We start from the raw sequence: 19,248 nt of genomic DNA on the forward strand, positions 1-19,248 counted from the left end.
GAAAACTGAAAGGAAATGTAATCACGTTATCTTTTACTTTAAAAAAAGAAAACTTGCCTGTCAAGTATTCTTTAGAGCATCTTCAATAAATAATAGTCGCCTCTGTTCATTTTCTACCATTTTATTTCCAGGAAAAACGCCAAAAAACGGCTACGTGAATGGATGTCTACCTCCTGTTGTGTGGGACAAGAAAATTCCAGACACAGAACTAAATAAATTTAAGAAAGTTGTTAAAGACAAGTACAATTTACATTTTGGTAAGTTACTAAATATTGATTAAAAACTGAACTGAATTACTATAATAGCCTAAATTTACCGCGAAACTTTCATTGGATATTAATTATGGACAGTAAAATTAATCTAAATAAAATTAAAATTTTATTAGCTGGACGTGTTATTGCTTTTCCTAATTACTTTACTGTTTGGCAGAATAAGTGGCAGTCGCATGCTGTGAAGTTACACTCTACAGTCAATTCAACAGACAGAAAAACCAGCTTTGTTATCTTCTTGAGTATCTTATTCATTACGTCTTAGAGTGTTACAACACAACTGACGTGCAAATAAACAAACGTGCAAAAACAACTTAAAGTATTCTTATTTCATTTGTATTCTAGTCTAATCTTGCTGGAACAGTAGCGTAACAGTAGCGCATTCGGCGCGTATTCGAGAAATTCAGGTTCAAGTCCCGGTGAGAGCATTGCTCATTTTCCACATCTTCTGCTTAAAATAACCTAATGACTTTACAGAGGCGCCCGAACTAAAAAGGTGGTGGATGATGATTTTTCAGCATCAGGATTTGGCGATTGGGTCCCCGAATCCCCAGACGCCATTTAAAAGGGGGTAGCATATAAGGTATTTTCTCCCTCTTTTCTGTATGACTTCGTGCACGATCTTCGTGACTATTGGGCGATCTTTCATCTCATTTTAACTTAAAACCAAACAAGTACTTCATTGAAGACAATTAAACATGTATAACTTAAAATTTTATGTTATTTTAGACCTTTCTAGACTATTTAGAGACTTTTCATACCGTTCTAACTTCCAACCAAACAAGTACCGCAACCAAAACAATCAAACATATACCACTCATTGTTACTTTTAACCCTATTAGACTGTTGGGCGACTTTTCATCTCGTTTTAACTTAAGATTACAAAAACCAAAACAAACAAACCTGTAAAAAGAATTTAAACTTTTATGCAATTTCAAACCTTGTTAGACTGTTCAGTGACTTTTCATTCCCTTTTAACTTATGGTACAAAGCAAACAATTGAGTAAAACAAAATTAAAGCTTTATTGTTATTTCAGTTGTATTTAATTATAAACTTGCTAGATCGTTGACCGACGTTTCATTCCATTTTATCTTAAAGTGCAACAAACGTGTAAGAGGAACTTCAAGTTTTATGTTACTTCAAGCCTTGCTAGACTGCTGTGTGATATTACAGATAAGAAAAAGTGACAAATAAATATACAGATAAAGATAACAATGGAATAAACTTCCGCTGTTTGGGTTTGTTATTAAATAAATAAAAATATTTTATTTCGAGCACTGGCAACTTGTTGCTTTTAAAACGGAAGTTTCTCAGTCAAAAAATGATTAAACTGGCATAAAATGAAATAAATAAAAATATTTGGAATTTAAATTTTTGACTTTGAGGTGCACATATTCGGGTAAAGGATTTAATGTATTCAATACTTGATGGAAACAATTTCTCTAGTGTATTTCGAAGAATGATATGTTTTGAAGAGTTTCAGGAGTCAATGCGGCACGAAATTTCTTCTGCAGATTCTTATTGGGATTTCCAAAGGTGGTCCGTAGAAAATTATGAAAATTTCTGGGAAGAAATATGGAATTATTTCGGAGTCATCACATCCAAGCCTTATGATAAGGTATTGGTTTTATTTTTCGTTTATAAACTAAATAAATGTATTACAGTGTAATAGATATTTTATTTATAATAGGGGAAAAAAGAACCGGCAAAATAACTTGATAACATCGTCTCTTTCTCTTCCCTTTAAACATAAAATGTCCTTGATTCTCAAGAAATTTTAACAAATTTACCATGTAAGGAACAAGCGCATAGTTACAGAAATAAATTTTTCACAGGATCTGAACAATTCATAGCGTAATATATATAAACAGTATATACTATGTGTACATACTATCTACACATATTTACACCTGCGTATTGCAGTTTAAATGGATCTGTTTCTTAATTTTGCTCTTATGTCTAAGAAAATTTGGCCGATTCAACTTAGTTTTCGATGTGTTTCAATAAAATGTACCTATACATTCTTCTCATAATAGTGTCAGTATTGAAGCGTTTACCTCCTTGTATGAAGTTAACATCATTGTATCTTCATCAAAATTAAACATTTTGATAAAAGAAAAGATTTTTAGTTTTTCCACTAACAAACTTATGAATTGGAATTCTAACATATCTAAAAAAGTTATTGCAAATCTTACTTTTAACCGAATTAGTAGAATTAAGAACGTTTACACTGAAATAGAAACACAAAAAGAAGAAATTCTAATTCTCGTCAATATTTTAAAAGATAATGAGATTCCTTTATAATTCATTAATAGTATGTTAAAGAAATTTGAAGTAGTCTGCACCCTATAATATTTTTTAAAAGTATGAATTTTTTTCCTCAAAGCTCCAAAAGAGAAGGATAAAGAAGGATGTTATAAAGGGTATATAGTTTTTTTTTTAAAAAAAATTACTATTGTGTTACTAACATGGCCTTATATATTTTCAAAGTCGTCATGAGAAGTCCATGACGTGAAGACTTTTTACTTTTCTAATATAGTTCCTTTATTTCCTTTTTCAACTCTTCCTGTATTTTAAAGTACAAAATTTAAAAACTAAAATTCAACTTTATAAATATACTACTCATATCTACAAAACAATTATTAAAAACTATTTGATCACTTTTTGGACAACATTTTGAGTTTTTTTTTAAGAATTAATGATTTTAAAATTTAATTAAAGTTTTACACTAAATAATATTATTAATTCCCTTTTTTGATTTACAAGAGTAAGATTTTACTTAAATTTCATTCAATTAATATGCAGTCTTTTAATTTGACTAAAAAATATAAAGAAATTTTCCTTGAAATTTTTAAAAGATTTACTTTGGTTTCAAAATTACATATTGTGTACAAGATTTTAGCCTTTTAAACGATTACTTTCTAGCCAAAATTTCGGCAATGAAGCCAAGATGGCAAACCTGTAAGTACCTTTCTGTTTCGCCTCTCATGTTTAGACTGTAGTCTAATGAGAGTAAGGGTAGCTGGTAGTTCTTAATTACCCTTTGTATGTTCTAAATGTGATTTTCAACTACATCTTAATTTATTGGATTGATTATCTGTTTTAAAGTAAACATTTCATTAAAAATTTTTTTCGCTGAAGTAATTTTTTTTTCACTTTTGTTTTCAATTTTTTTAAAAAGGTAAAATTCCCTTTTTTTAAAGATTATTCTAATTTTCCTAATTAGAATTTACTTTGCGTTTTCCATGCTTTGGGGAAGGTCCCAAATTTTCGTGTGAACTATTATATTTATTATTAAAATACAATGAAATGGTTCATCGGCTAATTCTAGATACAAAAATTAATTTTAATTAATTAATTAAATTTCCAATTAATTTTAAAGCTCCTACACCCTGATGAAGTGACATTGAAGTTGATTGAATTCTTCTTCTGCTTTTGTTCATTTTTCATTAAATTTCATAATTTTTGTGGTGTTTTTCAAGTGGGTGTTTGCTTGTTTGAAAAGCTTCGGTTTTAACATTTTAAAATTCATTGATGCATTTATATGATTATTTAAAATTTATTAATTATGAATTTCAATTTCTGATCTTTGGGAAATGTTTATTCTAAATTTCTTACTCTCTCTCTCTATATATATATATATTATATATATATTCACTCCTTATCGGCTTAAAGTCTTTACGCGGCCTTAATTTTCGCAATCGATGGTCAGAGTTATATACACATTTTTTTTACAATTACAGAAGTATTTTCAATCACACAAGCATTCACAATGTCAAATTTTAAAAATTTTAATTTCGCACAAATACAAATAATATAATCTAAAATTTAATACGGTCTCCCGGCTCGTATACTTATATTTCGTATAATTTTATACTCGTAATAAAAAATAAAATTACAAGAATTTTGACTCCCTTACAGCAAAAATTGCCCGGATTATTTAATTTCAAAGTGTTGTGTTTTTAATATCGTTTTCAACTTGCCTTGAGGAATAAGTTAATTAAGTTACAATAATTCAAGGAAATAACTTTAAATCAAGTGCAGCAAGAAATATATAAAATTGAATCAGACCTCTAAAGAAGTCATCTATTGTGCACAACCAGTTCTTTTTTTTTTTTTTTTTTTTTTTTTTTTTTTCCGACAGAACGTATGTTATTATTAAGACGATATATCACTAGTGTTGAAACTATTTTTCCATAGTCCCATGTAAAAAAGGAATCTCTAGTCATTTTGGAGGATAATGACAAACTGCTCGAGTGGTAGTCCTCACCACACCATCAGTCCAGGAGAGTTGTGCTCAAAGCTGAGCATAAGTTTAACTGTTATGCCTACTTGCTCATGTGACTTAAATTATTTAAGCTGAAAAAGCATCTTTTTATGCTGTCATTATAAATTCTTTTTTAAACTTTATCACAAATGCTTGCCTTTATCTGAATAAATTATTCAGAACAAAAATCTGAATTTTATCTTTATACATATGAATTTTGGAAGTCATTATTTTAAACTAATGTTATTAGAGATAATATTAAAGGTGAGATTATATTTCTGTTATATTTTCATCAAATTGAGTATTCTTGTCCTTCCATCTATTATCTTTTCCAGGTCGTGGTTAAGACAGGAGATGGTTTGCTGGATTATGAATGGTTTCCTGGTGCGCGATTCAACTATGCTGAAAATCTCTTGAGAATAAGAGATGACAGAGTAGCTCTCATTTATTACGGTAATACTTTAACTTCCGTAATTAAAAGCCCGTATTTCGTGCATTAAGCGTTTTGTTGATAAATAAAAATGAAAAATTTTAAATGTTTATATTGTAGAACATAAGGAAAAATTCCAAGGTGAGTCAAGGGAAAATTACTTTAACTGTGCGTTGGTAGTTTGAAGATAACCTTAGGAGAATTGTAGAGATTCTTTTAATTTTCTAATAGTTACTTTTAATTTTGAAACCCTTTCCTTTAAGTTCTTGTTTCCCCCTCTACAACTTCCTGCCAGAATGAGATTTCAGTATCGCACTTTATGCAAACGAAGTAGAGCCAATGTTTAATGGGAAGTTCAGACACTTCCGTAGAAGAGTTCAGAAGTTCCCAGTACAGCGTGTTCTGCCTTCTGGCTACGTCGTTACTTTGAGCCTATCGTACTACATATGGTCGTAGTCTTATGTGCCTCTTAGTATTCGCCGGTGCAGTTTAATTACGGGCCAACATTTGTACAGCTAAGTTTAGCTGTTTAGAATTAGTTTACTTTCTTATTTATTATCTATTATCTTTCTGTCTTTTCTCTCTTCCGGGCGGATTCTTTCTTGTAAGCCCAAGAGGGGCCGTCTTTTAGTATATTTTTCAGTGAATAAAGGGTAACTTAACCTTTCTTTGGACTTATATTTTATATTAATTTAGAAGTCAAACAACAAAAATGAGCGTTATATTTGCCAATTTTCACAAGGACTAGTTTCAATGGTTTTATGGAACCATCATCCTCAGATGGTGGTTCGGTAAAACTATCGAAAATAGTCCTGTGAAAATTTGCAAATATAACGCTGATTTTTGTTTTTTAACTTCTAAATTAGTACTTGTTAGGTGAGTTATTTTATCCTAATTATATTTAATAGTTGTAAGAAGACTAGCGGATAGTTGATAAACTTTTCACTAATGTTCTAGTAGCTAAAGACACGTAAATTAACTAGAATTTTAAAGAAAACATAGCGCATCCATAGATATACATTAAAATTTGAAATTTTTAGGACCTCGATTCATTTTAACTTTTATTAATTACCTTAATCGTCTATACTTTCGGCTTGACATGAAAACAAATCTACTTGACGCTTTTCGTTCTGAAGTGCATTTCATTATCTTTCTTCATCGGAGTCAAAGCATATTAGTTCAATGGCACCAGTGGCTCAACAGATAAAACTTCTGACCAATGGTCGACACCAATTCAAATCCAAGAAATTAGGCTAGTTGCATTAGTAAGTCTAAGAGTGGTAAGTTCCACTATGTAATATAGTAAATAAAAGCCTGTTTTCCTTAGGAAATCCTCCACAAAACTATGTCTTTTGCAAGAAAAATAATCCTCGTATGCGTTGCCTTAAGTTATTTACTTAGCACCACCAATATTTATCTCACTAAGAATAACCTTCAATAATTGAGGCATATTAGAAGAATATGCTACTCAAGTTAACCTTGAGTAGCATATTCTTCTGCTTAAGAGACTTAAGAGACTTAACTATCTGCTTAAGAGAAGGGATGTCTTCATGCAGGACCTATAAGAGAACCTGGCTCGTATTCACGTTGTTAAGGTGCTTTTAAAAAGATACCTCATACAAATTTAATTCTCACGAAAGTCTAACTTAAACCATGTATTCATCGCGTTGTGATAAATTTAGAATGGAATAAACCTCGTGTAGTTAGCTGGTGATGATCATGTGTAATAACTAAATAAAACATACAATTGTTATCCCAAGAAAATGCATGACATTTATTTATCCAATCGAGTTCTTCTAGACATTTAAAAATATTTAAAATATTCTATATAAAAAATTCTTGACGGGAGAAATAAAATTAAAAAAATACATAGCCATAAAAAAGTGATTGCACCTTAAAGACCCTACTTTGTTTAATATTTTCTTCGAACACTATTACACTATTTAATCAATTTAACTTCATTAAAGGGGTATTCATAAAAGGTTTCGTAGAACAAAATATTTCCAACTTATTACACTTTGAAAGAAATAAAACAAAAACACAACATTAACAAAATTCTTAGAATGATACTCAACCTATATTCAACTTAATTCATACAAACAGTAGTATGTTAATTTAAATTTATTTCAATAATTTCTTTCTTCCACTAAATTTTTACTTAGTAGCAGGCTAGGGAATATGAATACTCAGTCTCGGAGCATGAAATTAACAAGATTTTTTTTCCTTTAGTTAACCTAAAATTTCCTTATCAAGAGCATTAACTAGTTTTAAGAAATTAACAAGATTTTATTTTTCCTTTAGTTAACTTAAAATTTTATTAACATCTTTACATTGCATAAGAAAATCCCAATAGGTACCGAGTAGAACAACCATTCTCTTAAACTGATCAAATTAACTGAGCAACCTAAACTTTCTACTAAACTTAACTTTAGTAGAAGTTAACCTAAACTTTCTACTTCTGTTTAGTTCTTAAGGAACCAAAACTTAAAATATCACTAATCATTTATGTTGAAAGTGTAGCTATTGTCCAAAAGAATTAAGACTACGGGATATAAAAAATATATATATAACTGATCTTCTCTTGACATCCGCAGTTTCAGGTGAAACACAACCGGATCTTGATGAAAAAAAAGTGTCCGATGAGAAGACAAACTCCAGATTTTGCGTAGAGGAATCAACATCAATATTTCTGGGGCTCAGACAATCAGATCTTGATGGAAAAAAATGTCCGCTGAGAAGACGAACGCCGTGTGTAGCTGACCGCAGAATTTTGGGTGGTAGGAAGACAAATCAAACATTTTCTGGTGCTCAGACAACCTGATCTTGATGAAACGTCTTGATCTTGAAAAACACTTCCGCTGAGAAGACGAACGCTGAGTGTAGCTGCCCGCTGAATTTTTCATCGCTGAGCTGAGGTGACAAAAATTAGTAGCAACAACGAGAACGTAAAAATCTAGCCAAGATGACTCAAGCCAGAAGCATCGAAAGGGACGAAGACAAGAAGGCCCAAATCCCCACTTGCAAATTCCTTTTTGATAAGACCATACGGCCACATTGGTTAACAAATGCCAGAAATTGTGAAAAAACAGCTTTTTACCCACCGCCTTACGCTCTGTAAAAATTTTCCTTTTTCAAAGACGTTGAATTAAAAAGAAATTTAAAAATTGCCAAACGATCGCCAAGTCAAAACAGCTGCGAAGGACAAAATGGCAAACCCTATAACACATCCCACCGGAAATCCCTTATCAGAGTAGACAAGAGAATTGAAAATTTGCTCCCCCTTCCTCCCCTTCACTTTCAACTCAATGCAAAATGGAAATTTCAGTTAAATAATTTACTGTATCTTAAAATCTGTTAAGTATAGATTCTTGAAAGTGATCTTAAATTGAAGAGTTAATTTTTCTGCTTCTAGTACCTAGTTTCTGCTACCAGAAATTGGGTTTCCCATAGAACATTGCTGCGAAACCCACTTGAAAACGACATCATCTAAATTTTTATTTGTTGCTACATTGATTATCCTGAAGAACATCTATCTTCGTTTTCAAGCATTGACGCGAAGTTTAAAAGTGTAGGTTTGTTTCTTTTGATGTTTGAAATAACTGATTGTCCAACACTACGTTTCCGTCTTATTTTTTTTTCTTAAACACTGAAAGCGATTCGGATAGCCAGAGTTCGGATAATTTTAGTTATACTGCATACAATTGTTTATAGAGAAATAATCAAAGACTACAGATTGCTTTTATGAACATTATGATTTATTTTATTTATCTTTCATAATTCCTCTGAATTTTGGAACTGCACTACACAGCAGTGATTTACAATAATATTAGCAGTACAATGATTTTAATATTTCTTACGGATTTATCACGGGCTATTATCACTGATCACGAGCTTTTCCTTTTTTTCTTCCCTCTCTCCTTATTTACATCTAAACTTTCTAGGAAGAAACAGGTTAGTTTCCGATATAAAGCCGAAACAATCCTTATCAATAGTGGGAAATTAAAAATTAACGAAGTTTAACTGAGTACTAAAATTCCTGATCCTATTTTAACCTTCTTCACTTACTTTCTATTATTATTTACGGAAACTAATCACTGAAGAAAATTTTTGCATAGTTTTTATAGGAAAAATACCCACATTTTTATAGGAAAAATGCTCACGGAACTTAATTTAGGCATTGCCATTATTACATGTTTTAAATAACTCTGATTACCAATTGTTAAATTAGAGACCATAAAAGTGTGAAAAAAGACAGCTTACTTACAATTAACCAGAAAACGAGTTTATAAAATTTCTTCAAAAGCATTCGTATAGTCTACTTCATGAAATTCTTACCTTATCTCATTCTTAAGCTAGATTCCCTTTCAAACCTCGTGTTTCTGTTTCAGATGAAACTGGATATGAAGAGACAGTCACCTATGCAGAGCTGTTCGAAGAAGTTAAGCTCTACTCGGCAGCCTTTCGAAAACATGGCTTACAAATAGGAGACACAGTTGCTTGTAAGTAGAAGATCAAGATAAAAGGCTTACAATTAATTAGAAAAACAGCATGCACATTCTGTACCTGGTTATTTAAATACTACAAAATATATATACAATAATTATATTTGTTTGAGACAGGGTTTGACCAACTCTTCTCTTCTAACCATCCCTTTGAAAAGAATGGGCCCTTTTTTATCGGCCTTTCTTATATTTTCCTCTATAATACATATCATACTACATATAATATATACATACACCATAATGTAAATAATTGGACACCAGTGACTTATAACATAACAGGTAGACCCAGAATATGAACAAAAGTTTTGAAAAAAATGGTTTATTGGATTGATGTTTTATTATTTTTGGTATTATTATTATTTTACAAATATAAACAATCGGAAATATAATTTCCTTAAAATTAATTTTCTACCTCCTCAAATGTGCTTTTCGAACGTAATGAAGACAAACAGGAAAAAAATAAGAACGGAAAAAAATCCTAGCACATGATTTCTGTTCCATCTACCCTATTTCTTCAATACATTGGTCCGAGTGGCAGCATCTGTGTTTATGCTTAGGGTCGCGGCACACGCGGTTAAACTATACCAACCTTTAGACTTTCGACAGAAAATACAAATTAATTTGAGTTCTTCCTTTGCTTTAGTATTATGATTATTATTATTTCTGTCTGTTTCGATAAATATCCAAGAAGCAAAATTTGAAATTTAATTAAATATTTTTTAAAGAAGTGCTGTGGTCGTTCACTACTCTCAGATCGAGCGTTCGCCTGCATGCAATTTGTGTCTGGGGCCATTAGTTTTGATATTAAATACAAATTGTTATGTGCAAGCAAACTAAAGTATTTCATTGGGTCCAAAAATACAAGGTCTGTCAAAAAGCAAAGAAACTGATATCATAAAATTCCTTTATGTGAAGACAATTTTACTGATGTTTAATATTCCCTAAAATAGCCTCTTCCTGAATTATAACACCTTTGCTAACGACTCTGCCACCCATTGATGCCCCCCTCGAAGTCTTTATCTGGAATGCTGTTTAGGACGGAGGTTATATTTTCTGCAAGTTCTGCAGATTACCAAAGCAATAAACATTTAATCTGGTTTTTTACCGAGGGAGTAGAAATACGTCCGATGTTGACAGAACTGGGCATTACTGTGGATGGAGCAGCGTTGCGACCTTGTGTTCGTTAGAAGCTGTGTCACTTTGAAGGATATATGGACCGGTGCTTTATCGTAGTGCAGAATCGAATTGTTTGGGAGTTCCGGGCGGACGAGATCAAGTCAATTTCTCAACCTTTGAAGTACTTCCTTGTAAAAATCTGCATTATTTGTCTGTTCCTGTGGCATGTACTCTTCGTGCACTATTCCCTTGGTATCGAGGAAAGCACTGAACATGGACTTCAGTTTTGATTTAATCACTCGAACCTTCATTTCATGAGAAGATGAGGGCGTGTGCCACTATGCGCTCTGCCTCTTTGCTTCGGGATCATACTGAAAAACCCATGCTTCATCAGCGATGATGACTTGCTTCAAAAACTTAGAGTCACTTGTTAAACACTCCAACAATTCACGCGAAATCTGCTCAACGTTTTCTTTCTGTTCGTAGGCCAAAACCTTTAGAAATAGCTTGGCATAGATTTTCCGTATCTGAATTTCTTCCCTGACGATGTAATACATAATCGATTTTGTAAGAAACAATGTCTCCACAATCATTCGCACACTCACGCGATGATCATTCGCAAACTCACGCGAAGCGAAAGCTCTTTAATTTTAGCCACATTATCATAAGTTCGAGAAATTGATGGACGCCCAGCCGTTGTTCGCCATCGAAGTTCTCTTTTCCGTGTCTGAAGTTTTTGTGCCATCTAAACACTTAGCCTTGGCCAAAGAATTCTTCCCATAGGCTTCTTGTAACATTGCAAGCGTCTTAGTAGAGGACGTGTTTAGTTTTACACAAAACTTTACGGCGTATTGTTGCTCGGCACTCCCTTGCATTCTGGAAAGTCTAACGCCACTTTCAAATGCTTGTCTACTTCACGAACGATGCGTGCACTGCAGGGCCAACTGATTTCCACAAAACTCTGTAGCTGACGACCCGTCTCATTACTTTCTGCGAAGATCCTGTATACAAACATTAGTCTAATGACATGTGTACTCAAACCTGTTTTAGTGCGATTTTTTATTTGTGCGATTTTTTTTTGTGCGGTATATTAAAATTTCGAACGAATTGGAACACAATTGATGAAGTTATCAATAAAAAATAAAATAAATAATCAATAAAAAAAAGAGTTTGAATCTTGTATATCTGGCTACCGAGACATACACAAGCGTCCAGAGAAACAACAGTCGTCGTAAAAACAGATCACTGACTACATGGTAACTGAAAACATCTAAACTCTAAACGTCTCTGACACTGTTTTTTATAGGTAAGTTTTGCGCGATTTTTATGCAATTCCTATAAACCGCACAAAAACAGGTCTGAATGTATTTCGAAATATACTTATAATCGAAATATTTATCATTTTGAGAAGAAAGGCATATATGCAATACTTTATTTCTTATTTTAACATTAAGATAGCATATAAACTGCATATTCTTTACAGATGTTAAAGCTGAACCTGATTTTGCGCTGTTAACCGGGCTCCAATGATCAAATATAAGCCAAAGCATAAAATGTAGTAGCCTGTTTATATGGGGTAATGAATAGCTGTACAATGTTTTATGTACCATACGGCTATCTGCTTTCGTTTAAAAATCAATTGAGTATTGCACAAATTATCGTTATATGTATAATTATCGTTATATGTATTATCGTTATATGTATCGTTATATGTATTGTGTGATACATTACTATAATTACAAATTTGCTTTTTGCCATTAAATTTTAAGCATCGTTAAGTTCGGCGCGGTCTAGACAGATTTCGCGCCAACGCTTATATTTGGCGCAAAATGGAGCCCAGTTAAGAGAAAATTACTCCTGATCCTCTTTATAAAACTTAAAACATCTTTGCAGGTTATATGTCAAACAGAAATGAAGCGATTTTTGCCATGCTAGCAACCACAAGTATCGGCGCTATATGGGGTGGACCGACGCCTTACTATGGATCAAGGGTAAGTAACGTTTTAAAATGAAATGGTTTGACTTGGAAATAAGTGAGCTATCGTTTTGATTTTAAAGTTTCTACATTTCCTATCAATTTTTGAATGCAAAATCTAGCGCATAAACGTTAAATTCCTGAATGATAATTAAATAAGAGTTCGTTTCTGTTCCCATTCGATTTAAAACAGCCTTTAAGGGATTAAAATGGTAACATTTTCCTCATTTTCTTTATGTCTAGTTGCTTTCTAGCTGCACTGCCGATTATTTTCCCCGCTTATTGCCGGAGATAACATAAGCTTATAATTGTCCTTGACTTTAAAATGTCTGCTCGGCATATCATTTAATGATTAGACTATTATATTTTTAATATAAATATTTCCACTTGCATATAACTTTAAATTTGTTTGAAAGTATAAATATTTCTGCTTGCATGCAGTTATCAATATAATTGGTACTTATAGGTTGCCGAGGAAATAGTCGGGAATATGTGCCAGAGCGTCACAAATGATGACCTGTTTTTATTTTGGTTTACGAGTAGGTACAAAGACATTATTACAAATAGAAGATGACCCAAAATGGCGCGATTTATCTTCAAAAATTTACGAATATATCAGCCACATCTAAAATGCGACATGTGCCAGTTCAGTGATTGATAACTCTCATCAAGAAATACGCAATCTAGTTTAAAAATGAAAAAATGAATTTATTGAAATATCAAACACCAAATAATATAATCTAATTTCTCAACACTCGCATTCGAGCTGCATAAAAAAAATCTAAAGATCCTATTATTTCCCATTGTTGCCACTTACTATTTCCTTATAAGTTTTCTCTCTTTCCTGCATGCCTTCGTGGTGTAAGGGTTAGCACATTCCGAGCGTATTCGAGGTCCAGGTTCGAGCCCCAGCGAGGACATTGCACATTTTTTTACATCTCCTGATTTAAAAACTCCTAATGACTCTACATCCTACATCAGTTCGATTCTAACTACTATTACTTTTACTTCTTCTTCTTCTACTACTACTTCCTCAGACGTAGAAAAAGTCTCCGTTCAAAGTGGAATGGAAGAGAAAAGGAACATCGATTCAGCATTCACTCGTTTTCAGTTACTATTCACATTCTTGTACGAAGTAAAGGAAGAATTGTAACCGGAAAAATTTCAATAGATCGGATTCCAATGGAAGTATCCACTTTGACCGCTCCCAAATTCCTTTTGTACTTTCTGCTGGACATCTATATGTACGGTGAGATTAAAGGATTATTGACTCTAAAACAGATTGTAATATGGATTCAAGTGTACTTCTTTGTGACGCCTTTGCATACGCACGTACGTATCACGCATACATATTTTGAAAAGATTTAATACTTTAATCATTAGGGAAAAAAGTACAAGAAGTTTGACTCCCGACGGCAAACATTCACAGGGATAATTAATTTCAAAATTTGCAATTTTTAATTTCATTTTCAACTTGCCGTGAGGGATCGATTAATGAAATAAGAATAACTGGAGGAAATAAGCTTAAATAAAGCGTAGGAAAAATATTTATAATTTAATAGGCTGAACAAAGAAGTCATGTGATGTCCATATCAGATTTCTGACTGAAGTTATAAGAAATCACATATATTTCCTTGCGTGCTATCGTGGTATATCTATAAGGATCTTAAGTTTTACTAACGCCTATTTTATTTTAAAATTTTACTGCCCTCTCTTATTTTTCACTTCCGGCCAGAATAAACGCGTTGTTCTGTTTATGCAAATTTCCAAAGTGTGACTTTTCGCCAAGTAGAGTTAGAAAGAGAGACAGCGTGAGTCTTTTCGCCACTTTAATTTTACGCGTGCTTTCAATCAGTTACTGTCCGCTTTTAAAGGCCAGAGGTTTAGTCCTCTTGATGTTGAAGACTTTTTGTAGTTTTCTCGCAGGTTGCGTACTACAGAAGTAAAAATCTAAAAGGCCAATCTTAGTGTTATTTGTTTGTGTAAGGTATTTGAGTTTAGATCTTATTTAAATTTAATTAGTTTTAGTTCTTATTTTCTTACATTCAGACCACAAGTGGATGTCTTTCTATCCCGAAGTGCGGGAGCACCTATAAATTGCGAAGAATAAAGAGTACATAAACTCTTCCCTTTCTTGTCGTCTCTTCTACAGTTAAAGAGAACAAAGTTTAGTTAAACTCACTGTTCAATTCAGGACGCTTACGTGTTCGCAAAGCAGATAAGGAGATGTATTGGTCCTGATATATCTGGTAGTGATGTCGTTGTATAACTGGTAGCAGAAGATGTGTTTTAGAATCCCAGCAAAGGAATTCTTGATTTTGTTTGTTTCCGGTTTCGAAGAAAACGTAAGACAAAAATATCATCCTTATTTCAAAAACCACAATGTGAAACAGTATTTCACTATTACCAAAGAACCGAAGTGGGGCTGGAATGAAAAGTCTCTCCGTTGTTAGTTATTGAAATTTATTTACTCCTGAAATTAGGAAGAAGAAGGCATTATGCAATTTTAAATCAAAAATTATGTTCCTCTTCATTGCCATTTGGTACATTTCTAGCTAATATAGCAGAACATTTCTAAACTTCAAATACGTAGTAATGCAATTTTAGGAACTAGAAATATACTTTAATTAAAGGATATACAACATTGTTCTGTTTTCAATATAAACTGAATTCTTTCCAGAGTTTTAGATTGACTTAGAAAATGAAGTATATTAGCAATTTAATTGGTTAAAGAATTTATTAATAAATATATTTCTTTGTGTTCTAGGCTTCAGCAAACATTATTCGAAAGATGGAGGCCAAGTTCTTGATTACTGTAGATCATCACCTAGACATGGGAAAAGATTACAATCTGATTGAAAATATACCTATTATAGCAAACAGTAAGTAAATTAAAATTAAAGGGGTTTTCTTCTTATATTTATTCGAAACATACTATAATATATTATGCTAATTTTCCCTTATTACGGTTTCTCTGCCTAAATAATTACTCTACCTCTACCTTCATGAACAGATATGTTTTCAAGAAGCACCATGTAATGTAATTTTTGGAAATTAGATATTTCTAAAGCATACGTAACCGCACATAATGCACATGGCAGTAGTGCCAGAATTGAAAGGTGGTGGATGATGATCTTCACTATCAGGATTTGGAGATTGGAACTCCTAACCCCCAGTCACCCTCTATAAGGGGGAGTATATAAGTTATTTTCTCCCTTCTTTCTTCATGTCGTCGTGATGTAACGGTTGCACACTCGAAGCGTATTCGAAAGATCCAGGTTCGAGTCCTGGCAACAGCATTCCTCATTTTACACTTCTTCTGCTTTCTAATGAATCTACAGAGTTCCATAAAGACTGTTATCAGACATTCCAAGAATGCATTGGCTTCCTAGATAATTAGTATAACTACCTGCTTAGTTCAGAAGTCAAACAACAAAAATGAGCGTTATATTTCCAAAGGACTAGTTTTGATGGTTTTACCAAACCACCATCCTCAGCTGCAAAAGCGCACATGAACGAGATAGGATATAATAATTAGATAAGATAAGAAAGCCTGGACAGAATATAAACTAGTGGCGCCATCTGTTGATGAAACCAGAACAAAAACATAAATTTCTTTAAAGGCCGAAGGCAAACATGGATTGGAATTAGGGTCGTTAACTAGAACAGAAAGAATTTTTTGAATGAGAAATGCTTCTAAAAAATCCAATTCTCCAATGGAAGATGTTTTTTGAATAATTTTGGCAGCAGAAAAATTGAAAGTGTGATTTTCGGACCAACAATGTTGGGCAACAGAAGACTTCTGTCTTTCCTTTTTTCTAACATATGCCTCATGTACTTTGACAAGAAATTTTAAGGCTCTCTTAGTATGGCCAATATAAATTAAACCACACTGGCAAGGAAGCTTATAAATACGCTAGGAATTCATATCCGGAATGGGGTCCTTGAGTATGGAACTCGGAATTTTATTGATGGGAGAATAAACGACACGAAAGATAAATTTCTGCAAAATATGTGTAACTTTATAGCTAATTGATGGAAAGAAGGGAATGACAACATAATTTGTACACTCTCCTAAACAAGAGTGTGCCTTTTCGTGTGTTGAGATGAGAATTTTTTAATTGCTTGTTTAATAATGTTGGTGAAAGGCCCCTGTCAATAGCTATTGCTTTTAAATAATTTAGTTCTTTATCAAGGGATAGTTTGGAGGAGCAAATTTGAAGTGCACGGGAGCACCATACTCAAGGACCCCATTCCGGATGTGAATTTGTGGGGTATTTATAGGATTCCTTGCCAGTGTGGTTTCATTTACATTGGCCAAACTAAGAGAGCCTTAAAATTTCTCGTCAAGGAACATGAGGCATATGTTAGAAAAAAGGAAAGACAGAAGTCTTCTGTTGCCCAATATTGTTGGTCCGAAAATCACACTTTCAATTTTTTTGCTGCCAAAATTATTCAAAAAACATCTTCCATTGGAGAACTGGATTTTCTAGAGGCATTTCACATTCAAAAAATCTTTTTGTTCTAGTTAACGATCCTAATTCCAATCCATCTTTGCCTTCGGCCTTTACAGAAATTTATGTTTTAGTTCTGGTTTCATCAACAGACGGCGCCACTAGTTTATCTTCTGTCCAGGCTTTCTTATCTTATCTAATCATTATATCCTATCTTGTTCGTTTGCGCTTTTGCAGCTGAGGATGGTGGTTCGGTAAAACCATCGAAACTTATCCTGTGAAAATTTGAAAATATAACGCTGGTTTTTGTTGTTTGACTTCTAAATTAGTATTTGTTCGGCGTGTTATTGTGTGCTAATTACCTGCTTAGTGTTAACAATAGGCGGCCCCAGTACTTATACATGCCACATACATATACATTCATGCACGATTGATTACTCATGATACCTATCAATGTGGCTATCTCTAGACTAGGAAACAGGCCAAAATTAGGTGAGTTACTCTACTCACAATCTCTAACACAGCCGTGAGAACACATATAGTTTTAAATCATTTATTATTCAGATTTCAACCTAATCAATTTGCATAGTGATTGTGTAAAAATTTAAAGTTTCTGAAACTTACTTTAAAGATAGAAATAAAAATGTTATTTGTAATTATTTAAAAATGAGTAGTATATGTATGAATAATCATTCATTTTATTTGAAATTTTGAGGTTGCCCTTCACTGGAGAAAATAATTATCATTCCTTCAAAAAATGAAACAAAAACCAAAGGAATAGCGCATATAAGAAACAGGTGAGCTTTTCATGTATCTTCTTCCTTTTGTTAATGATTTAGTCTGTAATTTATTGTATACTGATTTTTTTCATTCCGAATTCAAGAATTGATGTGAATATATATCCTCATTGATCTCGGGAATGCATCAGAAAAATTAGTTATATCAAATTACTCCCCCTTTTTTTTTTTTTTTGCTATTTTTGTCTTCCGAAAATGCAAAGAGGAACATAATGCGAATAATTTAACTTCCGAAGGACAATGTTACAGGAAGAGCATAATGAAAAGTAGTCATGCATAAATTACATTTAACTACTACAATATTATTTCTTTAAGAGAAACCTATTATTCTCCCTTATAAGAAAAGATAGTGATATTATTATTACAGTGTCTAGCAAGATATCTTTATCTATACTTCCCTGTAACCTGAAATCTTGGCTGTTCTTATAGTTGCTTCTGCTACTTCTCAGACCTTGAATCATCCATAAATAGAGAGAAGGGGAATATACAGCCGACTCGGTGAAATCGTAGACTGAATATCGGTTCGCGTTTGCCTCACTGTAATTATGTTCGAATCGTATATTATGTTCAAATAAACTTCTACAGTTAAAAGAGAAAATTTCCGCATGACCTACGAAGATAGTTCGTGAGGGTTTGTTAGTAAGACGAAAAAATCACTACATAGACGAATCCTTTTTTTTTTTTTGAAAATTTAGGGAAGCTCCTTTTTTGAATGTAGCCAAGGAGAAAATTAACGCAAAAATTTTCAGAACGTGGCGTTAATATGCTTCAGCGGAAAATATGCAAAGTGTAAAATTGGACAATGAAATAATAAAATAAAAAATTTTTAAAGGTTTTTTAATTGAAGATCCAATATTATTAACATTTAAAAGTCAAAGCTGCGTCACTTTATCAAAAATCTAGATCATTTAGAATTGGCTTAAATCGACAGCAGATTGTTTCAATTGACATTAATATTAATTACTACTTATATTATAATTTCAGTTACTACCTTGAAGATTTTTTTGAATAGTGGACGGAATCCAGATGGTACTGTTCCAGACATAATTTTCGAACAACTCCCTTTCAGTCATCCCGTATGCGTCCACTTCACTTCCGGCACCACTGGCCTTCCTAAAGCTCCAGTGCATTCGGCAGGGGTAACATTTATGATTCTTTTACACAGAAAATTTTCTAAACTTTTTTTTTATTGAATTGCATGTATTTTTACCTTATATACACATTTTTGTAATTCTGTACAAATGTTAATTTACCGCATAAATTTTACCGCACTAAAGAAATAAATTCATTAATATAGGTGTGTTCTAATAAGAACGATATGATTTTAAAAGGAAATAAAATGAAAACTATTTCAGGTACAACTAAATATTTTATATTACTTTGGAGTAAAACTCATGGCATTAAAAACATGGCACCTTAATAAAATATTATTTAAGT

The 19,248-nt window shown here is 32.6% G+C and overlaps 1 pseudogene across 1 annotated transcript in view; it reads left to right on the forward strand.

The window, feature by feature from the left end:
* Positions 1-1,759: 1,759 nt before the first annotated feature.
* The window catches only part of LOC118181550 (acetoacetyl-CoA synthetase-like), a 60,452-nt pseudogene continuing 42,963 nt past the window's right edge, over positions 1,760-19,248 (forward strand). Inside the window, exons 1-7 of the transcript XR_015042377.1 lie at positions 1,760-1,888; positions 4,873-4,990; positions 9,356-9,466; positions 12,479-12,576; positions 15,328-15,442; positions 17,730-17,811; positions 18,796-18,950. The product of XR_015042377.1 is annotated as an acetoacetyl-CoA synthetase-like (transcript). The remainder of the gene's footprint in view (positions 1,889-4,872; positions 4,991-9,355; positions 9,467-12,478; positions 12,577-15,327; positions 15,443-17,729; positions 17,812-18,795; positions 18,951-19,248) is intronic.

This window comes from Stegodyphus dumicola, chromosome 7 (assembly GCF_044657685.1).
Source record: "Stegodyphus dumicola isolate Sdum_Otavi_A_Nest chromosome 7, ASM4465768v1".
NCBI classification, from domain to species: Eukaryota; Metazoa; Arthropoda; class Arachnida; order Araneae; family Eresidae; genus Stegodyphus; species Stegodyphus dumicola.